Consider the following 11,589-nt stretch of genomic DNA (forward strand, 5'->3'; position numbering starts at 1 on the left):
AAAACTAAATCTAAAGTAAAAATGTTCTTTTATTAAATTCTACAACTATAAATTCCTGGTTGATTTAAAAAAAAAAAAGGGGTCGAACCACTTCAATCGTTTCAGAGGTCCACTACTGCACTGTCTTTGATGACTGTATATTGCAGTATGAATACTGACTGGAACCGTGCTGGTGTGGCTCAGGAGCATCTATCCTTCCCATCATGATCAGTGATGAGCCTCCTTGTGACCTACAGTATATTAATATGCTCAGCAGAAAGAGGCCTCTTGGCACAGGACACGCCAGCAGCAGCCCTTTAATGTTAGCAACTGTCAAAGCTTTGATTTCTGATTGATGAGTAAGGTCGGTGCAATAGCACAACGGCACTACTGGTCATCTCGGCCCTTTTTCCACAACAGGAAACATATCCTTTAACATGGCGAGGCAGTCCTGCCCCTCGGACCCTCAGCAGCTGCAACATCACCTGTTTGAAACTGCATATCTATAAAATACATGCCTCACGGCTACAAATGTACAGAATAAACAGCATAAATGAAACATGTATTGACTGAGCGGGGGGCCAACATGAAGGAAGAAGAGTTTTTTTCAGTCCACTAGCCAGGATGAAAGAGAGAAATTGAAAACTGGTAGGCAGTTTATCTATAGTGTCACCAACATTGCACAAGTCCTCCTTCTCTACACCTGTAGCATTTGTTATTTCAAAAGACGAACATAAAGCATACACACTCAGGTTACAGTTTATTACATACACAAAGCTCAAACATGTCTTATATAACAGCCGGCAGTAAATTCCCCCTAAAATACGGCTGTATAGTTTGTCTGTGCAAGCAGCTTATTACGACACATATTTACGTCTATTGTTAGGATGCATCCTGTGGTGGCCATCGCAAATATGACGGAGGAGGAAATCAGGTGACGACATATAAAGAGAACAAAATCTGCGGTGCGTAGGCAGGAGGTCAGGGTGGATAGTTGGGTCAGTCAAACACTGGATTTTCATTGGTCAACTTACATAACATACTATACTTGCGTAAGATATGTAGCGTATTTAACTTGCATACGTGACTTAAGGTATAATATGTAACATTTCTGCATTAAAAGTTCAAAAACAACGACATGGATGTTATATATTTTGTTGGCTCGTGTACCTACATTACTCAGAATGTTTCCAATAATGTTCAAACTCAAAGAAATAAAAAGTAGTTTTATTGAAGACATGGCATGTGTCATTATGGTCGCATCTTCTTTACCTGCTCGATTTGTTTTAGGGGAACATGGAAAATACCAGATATGTCATCCTAAATCCTATGAGGTGTATTATACTAAATAACCTTAACACGGCATTTTTTTCTGCCACACAGCATCATTTTTTTCCATTAATGGCATGCTATTTAGCAACACAGTAGCAAGCTAATGCGTACAGTAAGCTAATGTATATGGAGCACCACATATTGGTTTTCTTTTTTTCCCCCTACTATATAAAATGGTTAAAATCTCCAGCATAGCACTGGCTATACATGTGTAACAGCAGCAACAGAAAGTTTGCTTATTCGCTTGGGGAATCAAAGCGGTCTGAATAAGACACCTGGCACTGTGTTAGCACTAGCTGAACTCAAGTTGCTATAACTACCTACTAACTGAAGGTCTCTGTATTCCCCCGGCCAAATACCACCACAATAAAGTCTAACTAGGGAAACACTGTTCAACAGGATCATAAAGTTATTTTCAGTATGAATATTTTGACCACAGATTATTACTAGCATTAGGTTAGTTGACCACCCATACAGTGACTAGCTAACATTATGCACCACAATTTAAAATTAGCTGCATAATGTTAGCTACAGTCACTGTATGGGTGGTCAACTAACCTAATGCTAGTAATAATTTAGCAAGATAACATAACATTAGTTTCAGCTATTTCATTAGATTGACATGACACAACATATAAGTGTGACTTCACGTACATGAAAAAAAAATTACTCGGCTACAGTTTCCTTGTCTGTGAATACAACAGCTCTCATTAGGGCTGCCCCCTAAAAGTCCACCAAACATTAGTTGATCAGAATGATCATTACTTGGCAAGATTTTGTTGGTCACTTAGTCACAGAAAAACAACAACAAAAAAAAAAACAAAAACGTGAAACTCTATCAGGAGCTGCGCCTTCTCAAAATAAATCAAAACCTATGTGACTGGACCATGTGGGAATCTAATTTGAAAGGACAGACACAGGAAGAGGCCACGCTCAGCAGTCAGACAGGAGTCATGTTAATTTCCAGGGCTGGTACCTGCGGTTATTCCACAGGCTAGTTAATAACATGTCTGGCAGGAAATCCAAAGTGTGGGATCATTTTGAGAAGGTGAAGGACGAACCCAAGGTGATATGTAAACTCATCTTCATTGGTCCACTACAAACATGATGTATCATCTGAAACATGTTAGTAGCTACATGCCCATTAGCCACTTAGCACAATCATTACTGCTTTGCCGACAGCGTCATTAACAGGCGGCTCGCTCAGTGTGTGACGTGCACTTGTAGATAAAATATAGGCCTATATTAATGAAGGTTCATTAGTACGGTTTTGGATTTCTCTGTAATGTAGCACAGTGTTAATGTTACTGATACTATTCTTTCTCACACCTTCAACTCAAACCATTGTGTTGAGAGACCGTTAGTGACAGAAACTGGATATTGTGCATTTAAGTTACGTAATAAACAAAGTTTTTTTCTGGACCTAACGAAGTAGTTTTCTATTTAACTGCAAACAATAAGGTTGTATGCTGATAAAAGCATTACATTTATCAAAAACTAAAATTCCTCCTCTGGGCTCCCATAGGTGAAGGGTTCTGTATCCAACAGATAATGAATGATGATATAATAAAACACACTTGAAATAATGTTGGCATCAATTAAAACTGAAGTTTTAATTGATGCCAAACAGTGTACATTAATCAATACTTAAAATGCTCTTACATCTGCTTACAGCTACATAACAGTGTGTAATTATATACTGCTTAAGAATACTAAATAAGGGGACTTGCATATTTCACAGTTACATTAGCTGACTGCATTAGTGTGAGCTAGATGTACCAGAAAACTCGCAAGTGATTGGCATGTGCATATGTCTTCAAAAGGAGCCTACTTGTTGGTGCGACTTTGTGAAGGGTGGAGTACAGTTTGACCCCTACAGCTACAGTTTCACACCACAACCACAGGGAGAACCACACCAAGCAGAAATACACTTTATTAGGTACATCTGTACAATGTAATGCAATCCAACACAACTGTTCTGCCATAAAGTCGACTTTTATGATGCTTATTACATTCAGTATTTATAGAGGTGTAAATTCAATTATATGTTTTAGCATCAGGTTCATAGTTAGCGGTGGTGTTGTACTGGATCGCATTATCCTCAAAGGTGTTTCTAATATTCCGCTGTAAATAGGGAGGACAAAAATTAGACCTCTCAACACTGCTCGGTGTAATGTAGTCCAGTGCGACACCACCTTTAACTTTGACTTCAGCAGTAAACATGTAATTGAGTTTACAAATTTACAACAGAATCAACAAAACCTGAACATACATGTAGAGTTTACAGCAGAGAATTGCACTAAATTGTACAGGTGTACCTAATAAAGTGGCCACTAGGTGTAAATAAAGTCTTTCCACCAACACAAACTAAATTATGGTTAAAATGCATTATTATTTTTTCCCTTTTTCTAATAAATGAGGACGAGCTGACTAGGGGGAAAAAAAAACTTAACTCAACTGCAACTAATTGCTCCTTTCATCTATCCAATTAAAAGCAGAATTTTAATCCGAGTAGTTTATTTCTTGTTTTGATAGCTCATCACGTGCCACAGCCTTTTAATCAGCACAAAAATGTAAGTATTGCATATTAATTCCGCACTGAGGGATGAGCAGTTATTTACACTGGTGATTTTCATCACTCTCTCTCCCTGCGTGGGACTCCTCCAGGGCCGGCCCCACGATGACTGGGCCCTAATTGACAGCCACACTGAAGGATGTGTTGGCAAAGCTAGCCTGCTAACTGCTAATATTTTCAATCCATACCCACTCAGGTGTGTATGTGTGAGAGGGTGTGAGGAGGTTGTTAAAATGGTGGCGAGGATCAATAGGATGTTGTTGTTAGTGAGAGACCTTTCAAGGGAAACATCAGTAAGGTGGCATCACAAGTTGTCATGTGTGATGTTTGTGAAATGTATCTGGAATGTCTCTACCTTCAGCTGCCTGTATAAACAGTCGGCGGCGACAGCTCAGCCTCCCTGCATTTTCTGTGATGAAACAGCTCGGTTGCATGAGGTAATCTCACCCTTACCCAAATGAGATGGTAATGCCTTCACTCAGGGAATTCAGCAACACGCAGCAGCACCTAGAAGGAGGCAGTGCAACTCAAATGGGACTAATAATAGAGCCTCCGTTCTCTTAACTCGGAATCTATATTGTACGCTTCAAAAATGAGATCAACTATATGGGTCAGTGGGATTTCTGTGAGAGGAAAAAAAAGAAATAGAAAAGGAGCAAAAGAAAATATGCTCTGCTGACAACAGATCTGAGGAATGCAGCAGCTAATAAGAAAATGATTTGGGCAGAGTAACAGCTCAGAACTTTAATTAACAGAGCTGGTTTTAACTGATTGAAAGGGAATACATGTCCACACTCGTGTGCATGCGAGCCTAATTATTTTCAACCCCTTGATTGTCTAAATAGGCTTTATAAATAAAAGCACAAGTGACTTGAAATGTTCAAAGGAAATTATTTTAGAAACGAAAATGATCAAAGAGCAGTCTTTCATAACTTCTGTGATCTGTGAGCTAGAATACACGGGGACTTCAGTCCTCCACGCTGCTGCGGCCTAGGTTTAACTGTGGAGGACACACACACAAGCACGCACAAGCACGCACACCACTACTCCACCCCCAACATCTGGCTTTATCAAGAGACAATAAAGGATATTTATTAGCCTCCATCTTTGTTGAGCGTGCCCGCACATTACACTGAGCTAATAGAAGAAAACAGCATCAATTAATATCAATATGACATATGATATAGATGTGAGAGAGATAAGATGTGAGATCATCTATAGGCATCCAGGGTGATGGATTTACAACATGGAACAACAATAAATCCAGTTTTATTATGGGAATGAATAATGAAACGTGTTTAGATAATGATGTCAGTGACTTCACGTTGCCTCTGGCATCTTGTTCACATGTGTGTATTACCAACAGCCCACGCTGGTTCCTGATGTGCTTACTCTGTTGCTTATGTTGTTGGCTGATATCTTTACTTTATGTGTTGATAAAAGGAAGTAAATGTACAACATTTCAAAACACATGCAAGAGAAAGAGCACAGTTGGGTACTTACAGTGCAGCTGCGCGGTGATAAGCTGGAGAGAGGGAGTGGCGTCTCTCTTTTCTCCCTCCCAGGCTCCTTGGCATTATTCATGACCCCTCGGACGTGGTATATTCTGAATTAAATTAATGTACAGAGCATAGTTAATGATGTGATGATCAAGTGGTGATAAGTCAAATACAGTACATGCATAGCTTTAAGTGATTAATTTATAGCTGGGGCCTTTATGCTGGCGCTCTTAAAGTTTCTCATATTGTACACTTTAAAACAAGGATGTCACTGTTTCCACAGCGAGCTCTTCTCTTCCACACAAGTTTCAGAAATCAGACTGAGTGCTGACCTGGTATCTGTCAAAGCAGGGTGGGGATTTTGTATTTGTCATACAGAAGGCGTTGCATCTCTGAGGGAATATGTTCTTTTTGTTACAGATAAATATTTCTGAGACACACCCCAGTTACTCAGATGAATTGCATAATTCTGTCAATTACATAACTGAAGGAACACTATGGCATTCACGACAGCAGCGGTACAGATAATGTATCGTGAATGGAGCTGAGGGCAAGTGCTAATTACCTCCGCTATATCCCACTTTAATAAAGGAGCTATATGAAACGCTGTGTTTTTGCATTGTGATGGATTTTTGATCCCCTGCCTCCTCCAGAAACCTCGAACACAGGATTATTCCCTGCGGACTGAAATAGATGCAGTCAGTTCTGCCTTGTTCTTTTTTTGAAAGTCATCTGTGGAAGGGTGCAAACTTCACAGGTTTAAGTCAGCAGCGATACTGGCGCAGCACTGATCCTGGGACAAAAACGCTGCAGCTGTTCTTCATGTTAAAAGTGTCCGTACACACACCTACACATCCTACATGCCATTACCATATCATAGCAAACGTCCGATACAAGGTTAGGCTGCCTCATTGATCATGAAAAAGATGAAGGGACAGTCCATCACTTTCCCTTTGCCACTTTTAAATCCGTTACCTGGGCTCCTCAAAGCAGCACTAGTGGCTAATTACTCTCTCTCATGCCCCTCCTGCTCCCTTTAGCCTGTGGCTAATGATAAACTATCCCCATCAATAGTTCTTTAACTTCACAGGGACCTAAATGACACTTTGGTCTGTTTGGATTATTTTATTGATGACTGTAAATAAATAAAGCAACAATGCATTTCTTCCTGTTGCCTCTGTGCCGTGAGAGTGCCGCTATCTGTGTCAAGCACTTTAGGGTCAAATCACATTTGTCCCCTCCATTAATGTCACAGCCTTAAAGCAACATATCATCACAGTGCGGCGCCTGGCCTAACTGTAATTGAAAAGGCCCAAGGGGAATTCCTGGGTTGTGTGTGGGGGCCCCCTAACCCCCCGCCAACCTACATCCATCATTGTAGAGTTAGGCCCTAGGGTGTTCTTGTAACGCTGGAGGTTAACAGTGAGATCGCCATGCGTCCTCACTTACAGCTCTCTAAAATGTGGCCCCCATGGGCCCCCCAAGGACTGCCACAAACACCATGCACCAGCTGAAAGCGACATACAGCATCATGTCAAGTGCATATTAATTTGACAGCCACATACCAAGGACTGCAAGCTCGAGTGCGTCAACACATCCATGTTCAGCGAGTGGATGCACTTCAATGGGGATGTGATCAGAAACAGAATCCTTCCTTCAGATGTTGAGTTCACAGGCTTGATTACACAGCCGCCTTGCAATGCATACTGCAACAGATAAAATTAAACACTCGCGATTACTCGCCGCTTTGAAACACCCTGGACCATGATCAATGTGATCTCTTTTTTAAGTTAAACCTCAAATGACAGAGATTTGAGAAATCATACAAAAAGTATTCAAATGCAGTATCGCACAACACACCAAATTGTTGCTAATGAAATGTGATAGTTTTGAGAGACGGCAAAGACAACAGGCACTTAGGGTCTCTTTGCACTGTTTTTGTAAAATCTAAGGCATTGTGCTCTTTAGGCGTCGTGATCAAAGCCTTTATAACATTTTCGAACAAAAGCTTCCAGTAAAAATGTGAATTATTAAACAGAGGCTCTAAAAGTCTAACTGATAATTTCTCAGAGATCATATACTGCCGAACTGTAAAGAAGCACAGATGAAAATAAAGGCATCAATTCTTGCTCCAGTGTGCAGATTTAAGCATATTCATCTGGCTCTTCACATACATGAAAGCTACCAGCTGCCCTTGCCAGCGAGTGGAGGACATTAAGGCTCAGCCTGGTTGATCTCTGATGACAAGGGTCTGGAGGAGGGATTAGAAGCAAGGGGACCAAAGTAATGGTCATTCCCTTAAAAGGATGGCACTGCATCTCATAGGCCTGGAGCTTACAAGAGTTGAAAGATCTTCAAAGGTCTGCTCACCCCACACAACCTACACTAACTCCCCCCAAAAAACCTTGGATGTATGAATTTTGAAAGATGTGGACTTTTAAAATATTATTTATTTTCCTTTTGCATTGCGACAGCCCACAACAAATACCGCAGGCTCTATCTTAAAACTTTCACTCTCAGTTTGTTGTTTACGCGCCCTATGAGATAATCATTGTCAGTCATTTGGTTGCCTCCTGAGCTTCGCAGCTCATAGGAGACCATTAAAGTCTCCATGATATCTCAGAAACTGGCTCATCACAAAATGTCAAAATATCTGTTACGTAAGGCATGGATAATAAATGAAAAAAAAAGGACATCTTTTTAAGAACCATCCACAGGGGTAAATTGCAATGCATCAAAAGGCAAATATGCATTAGATATGAGGATAGGCGGGGCCTTTCCCTCTATCCCGCTGCATATCGGCTGCTCAGCAATTCTCAGTTTTTTGGCGAATTCTGCAACAATAGTCAGAGAGCTGAGCGTTCGAGGGGCTTGGGCTTAAGTTGACAGTGGAGCAACCGTTGGGGAGAGTGAATAGGAGCCTAGTTTAATAAGCCCTGGTACAGGCTGGACTACACAGGGGGCTGGCACCGCTGAAATCAGAAAACTGCAGTGCAGATGAAGATGAGAAAGAAATCTAAAGGATCAGTGTGGTTAAAGCACAAGAGCACAGTGCTGCGACTCCACGTTGCTATTCACCATTTTATGGTTTGTAAACACATGAAACATGTGCATATAATTGTAGTGATTGCATTGTCTTACATAAGAGCCGCTCTTCTGATGGTAACGCTTATTAATTGTGAAGCTGTCAAATTAACAGGGGCTTAGACATGAAACAGATTACCTTACTAATGTTCTCACAGAGTGACATGAGCTACACACTCTGTTATTTCGTCTTATTGACACTTCTATTATATATTGTTGCATCTTTTCTTTTAGAATCAATCTTTGTTCATTACAATTGCCCTCAGCATGGTTAGCATCATTGACGCCTTGATGCCAAAGCCCTCAGTAGCTACCAGTCTCCAACTGGAAAGAGAATGTGAAGAAAAAAAAATTAAAGCAGCAGTGCAGCTGCATCCAGTTTACCACGTGGGGTTGCAATTTTCCATGGAGAGAGGGGCAGTGTACAGAAAAAACAGATATATATGAGTCAAGTTCCATGCATGTTTGGGGGGAGAATCTGGCGGAGGACACCTACTTACCATGGAACCACACTGGCAGAGATTAGGGGGCCATCATGAAGGAGCCATAGAGGGTGAAGATAGCCAGGAGCTGCAGGGATAGAGATAGATGAGACGGAGGAACAAGAGGACCTGGCAAAAAAAAAAGGGGAAGGGGGGGGGGGGGGGGCACAGAGGGGTGGATGAAAAGAAAGCAAGTTGGGGAGCAACAGCACCACTGGCTTTGACCTGGGGAAGATGGGGGGGAAAGCCAGAGATCCAATTAAAATCGCACTTGGTCAGTGAGAGTCAACGCTGACACAGCCTCTCCAGCCCGAGCCGAGTGCTTAAACCGTACTTGGAAAAAAGTACGAGAGCCTCACAGTGTAAGTTACGCAAGATGTCATACGTGGTTATGATGATGCATAAAACCAAAGACCTGGTGTGACAAAGCAGCCCACCCCCTGGTACACAGCTGGGGCTCGGCCCAAGTATGGCATAACAGACAGGCAGGGGGGCGAGATGGCAACCGAATGGATCCCAAGGTGAAATGGATTTATTTACATTAAATTGATGTATACCCTGTATACTGTTTCCAAAATGGCGCCTGCGCTTGTTGCTAGGCAGAGAGCGCAAGAGTAAAGATGGCGGCGGGCAAATGGCAAACTGGGAAGCGGAGGTCTAATCAGTTGTGATTACTGGGGGGAAGGGTGTGGCAGGGTTCAATGATTATGGAATATTACCACAGCTTGGTCAGAATACACAACGGGAAGCTTACATGCTGGAGTCGGAGACATTTTAGGTTGCTGCCTTTGGCTTCATACACGTCCTCAGAAAATCAGTTCTCCACATTGCAAACACAGAAGCCTCTCTGAGCACAAAATAATGTTTGATCACCTCCATTGTGATTTCTGTGGAGAGATTTACTATTTTTAGAAACAGAGGACAGGAGGGCAGAGTGTGTGCATACAATAGTTGGGGTTTAGAAGATGAGCTCTGAGATAGAATATCTCCTGATTACTCTCAAAACATTGATATTACAGTGACACTAAAAGCACTTGATGCAAGCTATTGATAAGGTTACAATACAAGAGGAAGGGGTCTCATAAATTTCAGTCATCACATCACTAAAGTACACTGATCAAAGCCAACCCAGTTCACCTCAATTTTCTGGAAGAAAGAAGCACTTCACAATTGAAATATGTTCCAACATCAACCACTTTAAATCCTCTATCTTTGACCATATCACACCACTTACCAAAAAATCTTCAACTGCATAAAAATTATTATCTATATCACCCTGAGTCGTACCAACGCAGACAGGTACACATACTCATCAGTAGAAACATGAATTCAGTTCAAACTAGTATTTGTCGTTGTCAAAACTGAAACCCAGATAATGAAATTTGTGGATGGTTTTCAGAGAGAGACGCCTCACGGAAAGCCAAAAGCGAAATTAACTGCAGTCAAACTCTGAAGGGATTTGCAAAATGCATCATCAAAAATATCTGACTGTCCCTAAAGATGCATCCCCATGAGTATCGTGTGCAACATGCACTTTTAACCAGCACACAGAATGCGTAAACAAGTTCATCAGAGCTTTGCAAAATCTGGAGAACAATTACAGCGTAATGTTTCGCTTAAAAACATGACAGAGGATTAAAACCGTTATGGGATTTTTTTAAATGTTTTTTTTTCCTTAAATATAGAAGGATGAACGTTGCAATAAAAATAATATGAGCGTCTTGTAGGCTTGTCTTGATTGTGTTTTGTTTTACAAATAGCATCAAACACTAAAACCAGCATCTTCTAAACTTCCAAAGAGCCTGAAGTGTATTAATATGGTCGACACAGGAAGGAAAACATCTCCTAATACAGTCTTGGAGCATTTACCCGTTGTATTTTTGTGGCCATGCACACAACTGCCCCTCCATCAAATCCTCTCACTGGAATAAAGAACATCCTGATTACAGCTAGTTAGCTGTCAGATCACTGTAAGCATATATTTCAAAGAAATGTAAAATTAATGCACTTTTGACCTGATATCCCTCTGAAACGTGTGAGGCAAATTGGTATATATATAATGGCAGTATTCATCCGTATGTTTAATGTTATAAAATGCTGACATCCATACATACAGGTACAAAGTATAAAGCGTTGCTGGCAGGGGAGCTGAGGGGTTTTTATTACCTTATTCATCATAATTGTGACCTGTTTGACCTCCACAATAATAAGCTGGATGAGGACAGACACTGTGTACATCTTTAGCTGTCCCATTAACTGTACTTAAATCTGTTCACTCGCTTTCCAATCACTCTCCCTTTAAGTATTGTTAGAAAGAGAGGCGTAATTTCTGGCTCATGAAACAGGCAGAATGAGCTGTGTGACAACAGTAACTCACTACACATGAGTTCTGCACCAGGACTAAATAGTGAAACTGAATTCCAAGCTCTGCCGAGAAAAAGACAGGCTTCAAACAGGAATCTGCTCAGCTTATTTCTCAGAAATAATGAGGTGTTTGTTGACATTTACATTCCACAAGGTACAAAAACACAACCAAAAACATGAGCAAATATGTCAGCGAAACTGCAGCTTAGGTGAAGTGAAGCAAACATGTTGCTATTAGGAGTTTGTGCATCCAAAAACAGAAAGCTAACATATT

At 41.0% G+C, this 11,589-nt stretch overlaps 1 long non-coding RNA gene across 4 annotated transcripts in view; it reads right to left on the reverse strand.

Annotated features, from left to right (window-relative positions):
* LOC117260610 (uncharacterized) overlaps positions 1 to 11,589 on the reverse strand; it is a 99,440-nt gene that overhangs the window by 19,992 nt on the left and 67,859 nt on the right. Inside the window, exons 4-6 of one of the 4 annotated variants that reach the window (XR_013491827.1) lie at positions 8,970 to 9,039; positions 6,951 to 7,091; positions 5,390 to 5,492 (exon numbers count right to left, since the gene is read on the reverse strand). This is a non-coding gene — a long non-coding RNA (uncharacterized LOC117260610). Of the gene's footprint in view, positions 1 to 5,389; positions 5,493 to 6,950; positions 7,092 to 8,969; positions 9,081 to 11,589 lie in introns of all 4 variants that reach the window. The other 3 variants (XR_004501935.2, XR_004501934.2, XR_004501933.2) reach the window with 3 other exon arrangements.

This window comes from Epinephelus lanceolatus, chromosome 7 (assembly GCF_041903045.1).
Source record: "Epinephelus lanceolatus isolate andai-2023 chromosome 7, ASM4190304v1, whole genome shotgun sequence".
Lineage (NCBI taxonomy): Eukaryota > Metazoa > Chordata > Actinopteri > Perciformes > Serranidae > Epinephelus > Epinephelus lanceolatus.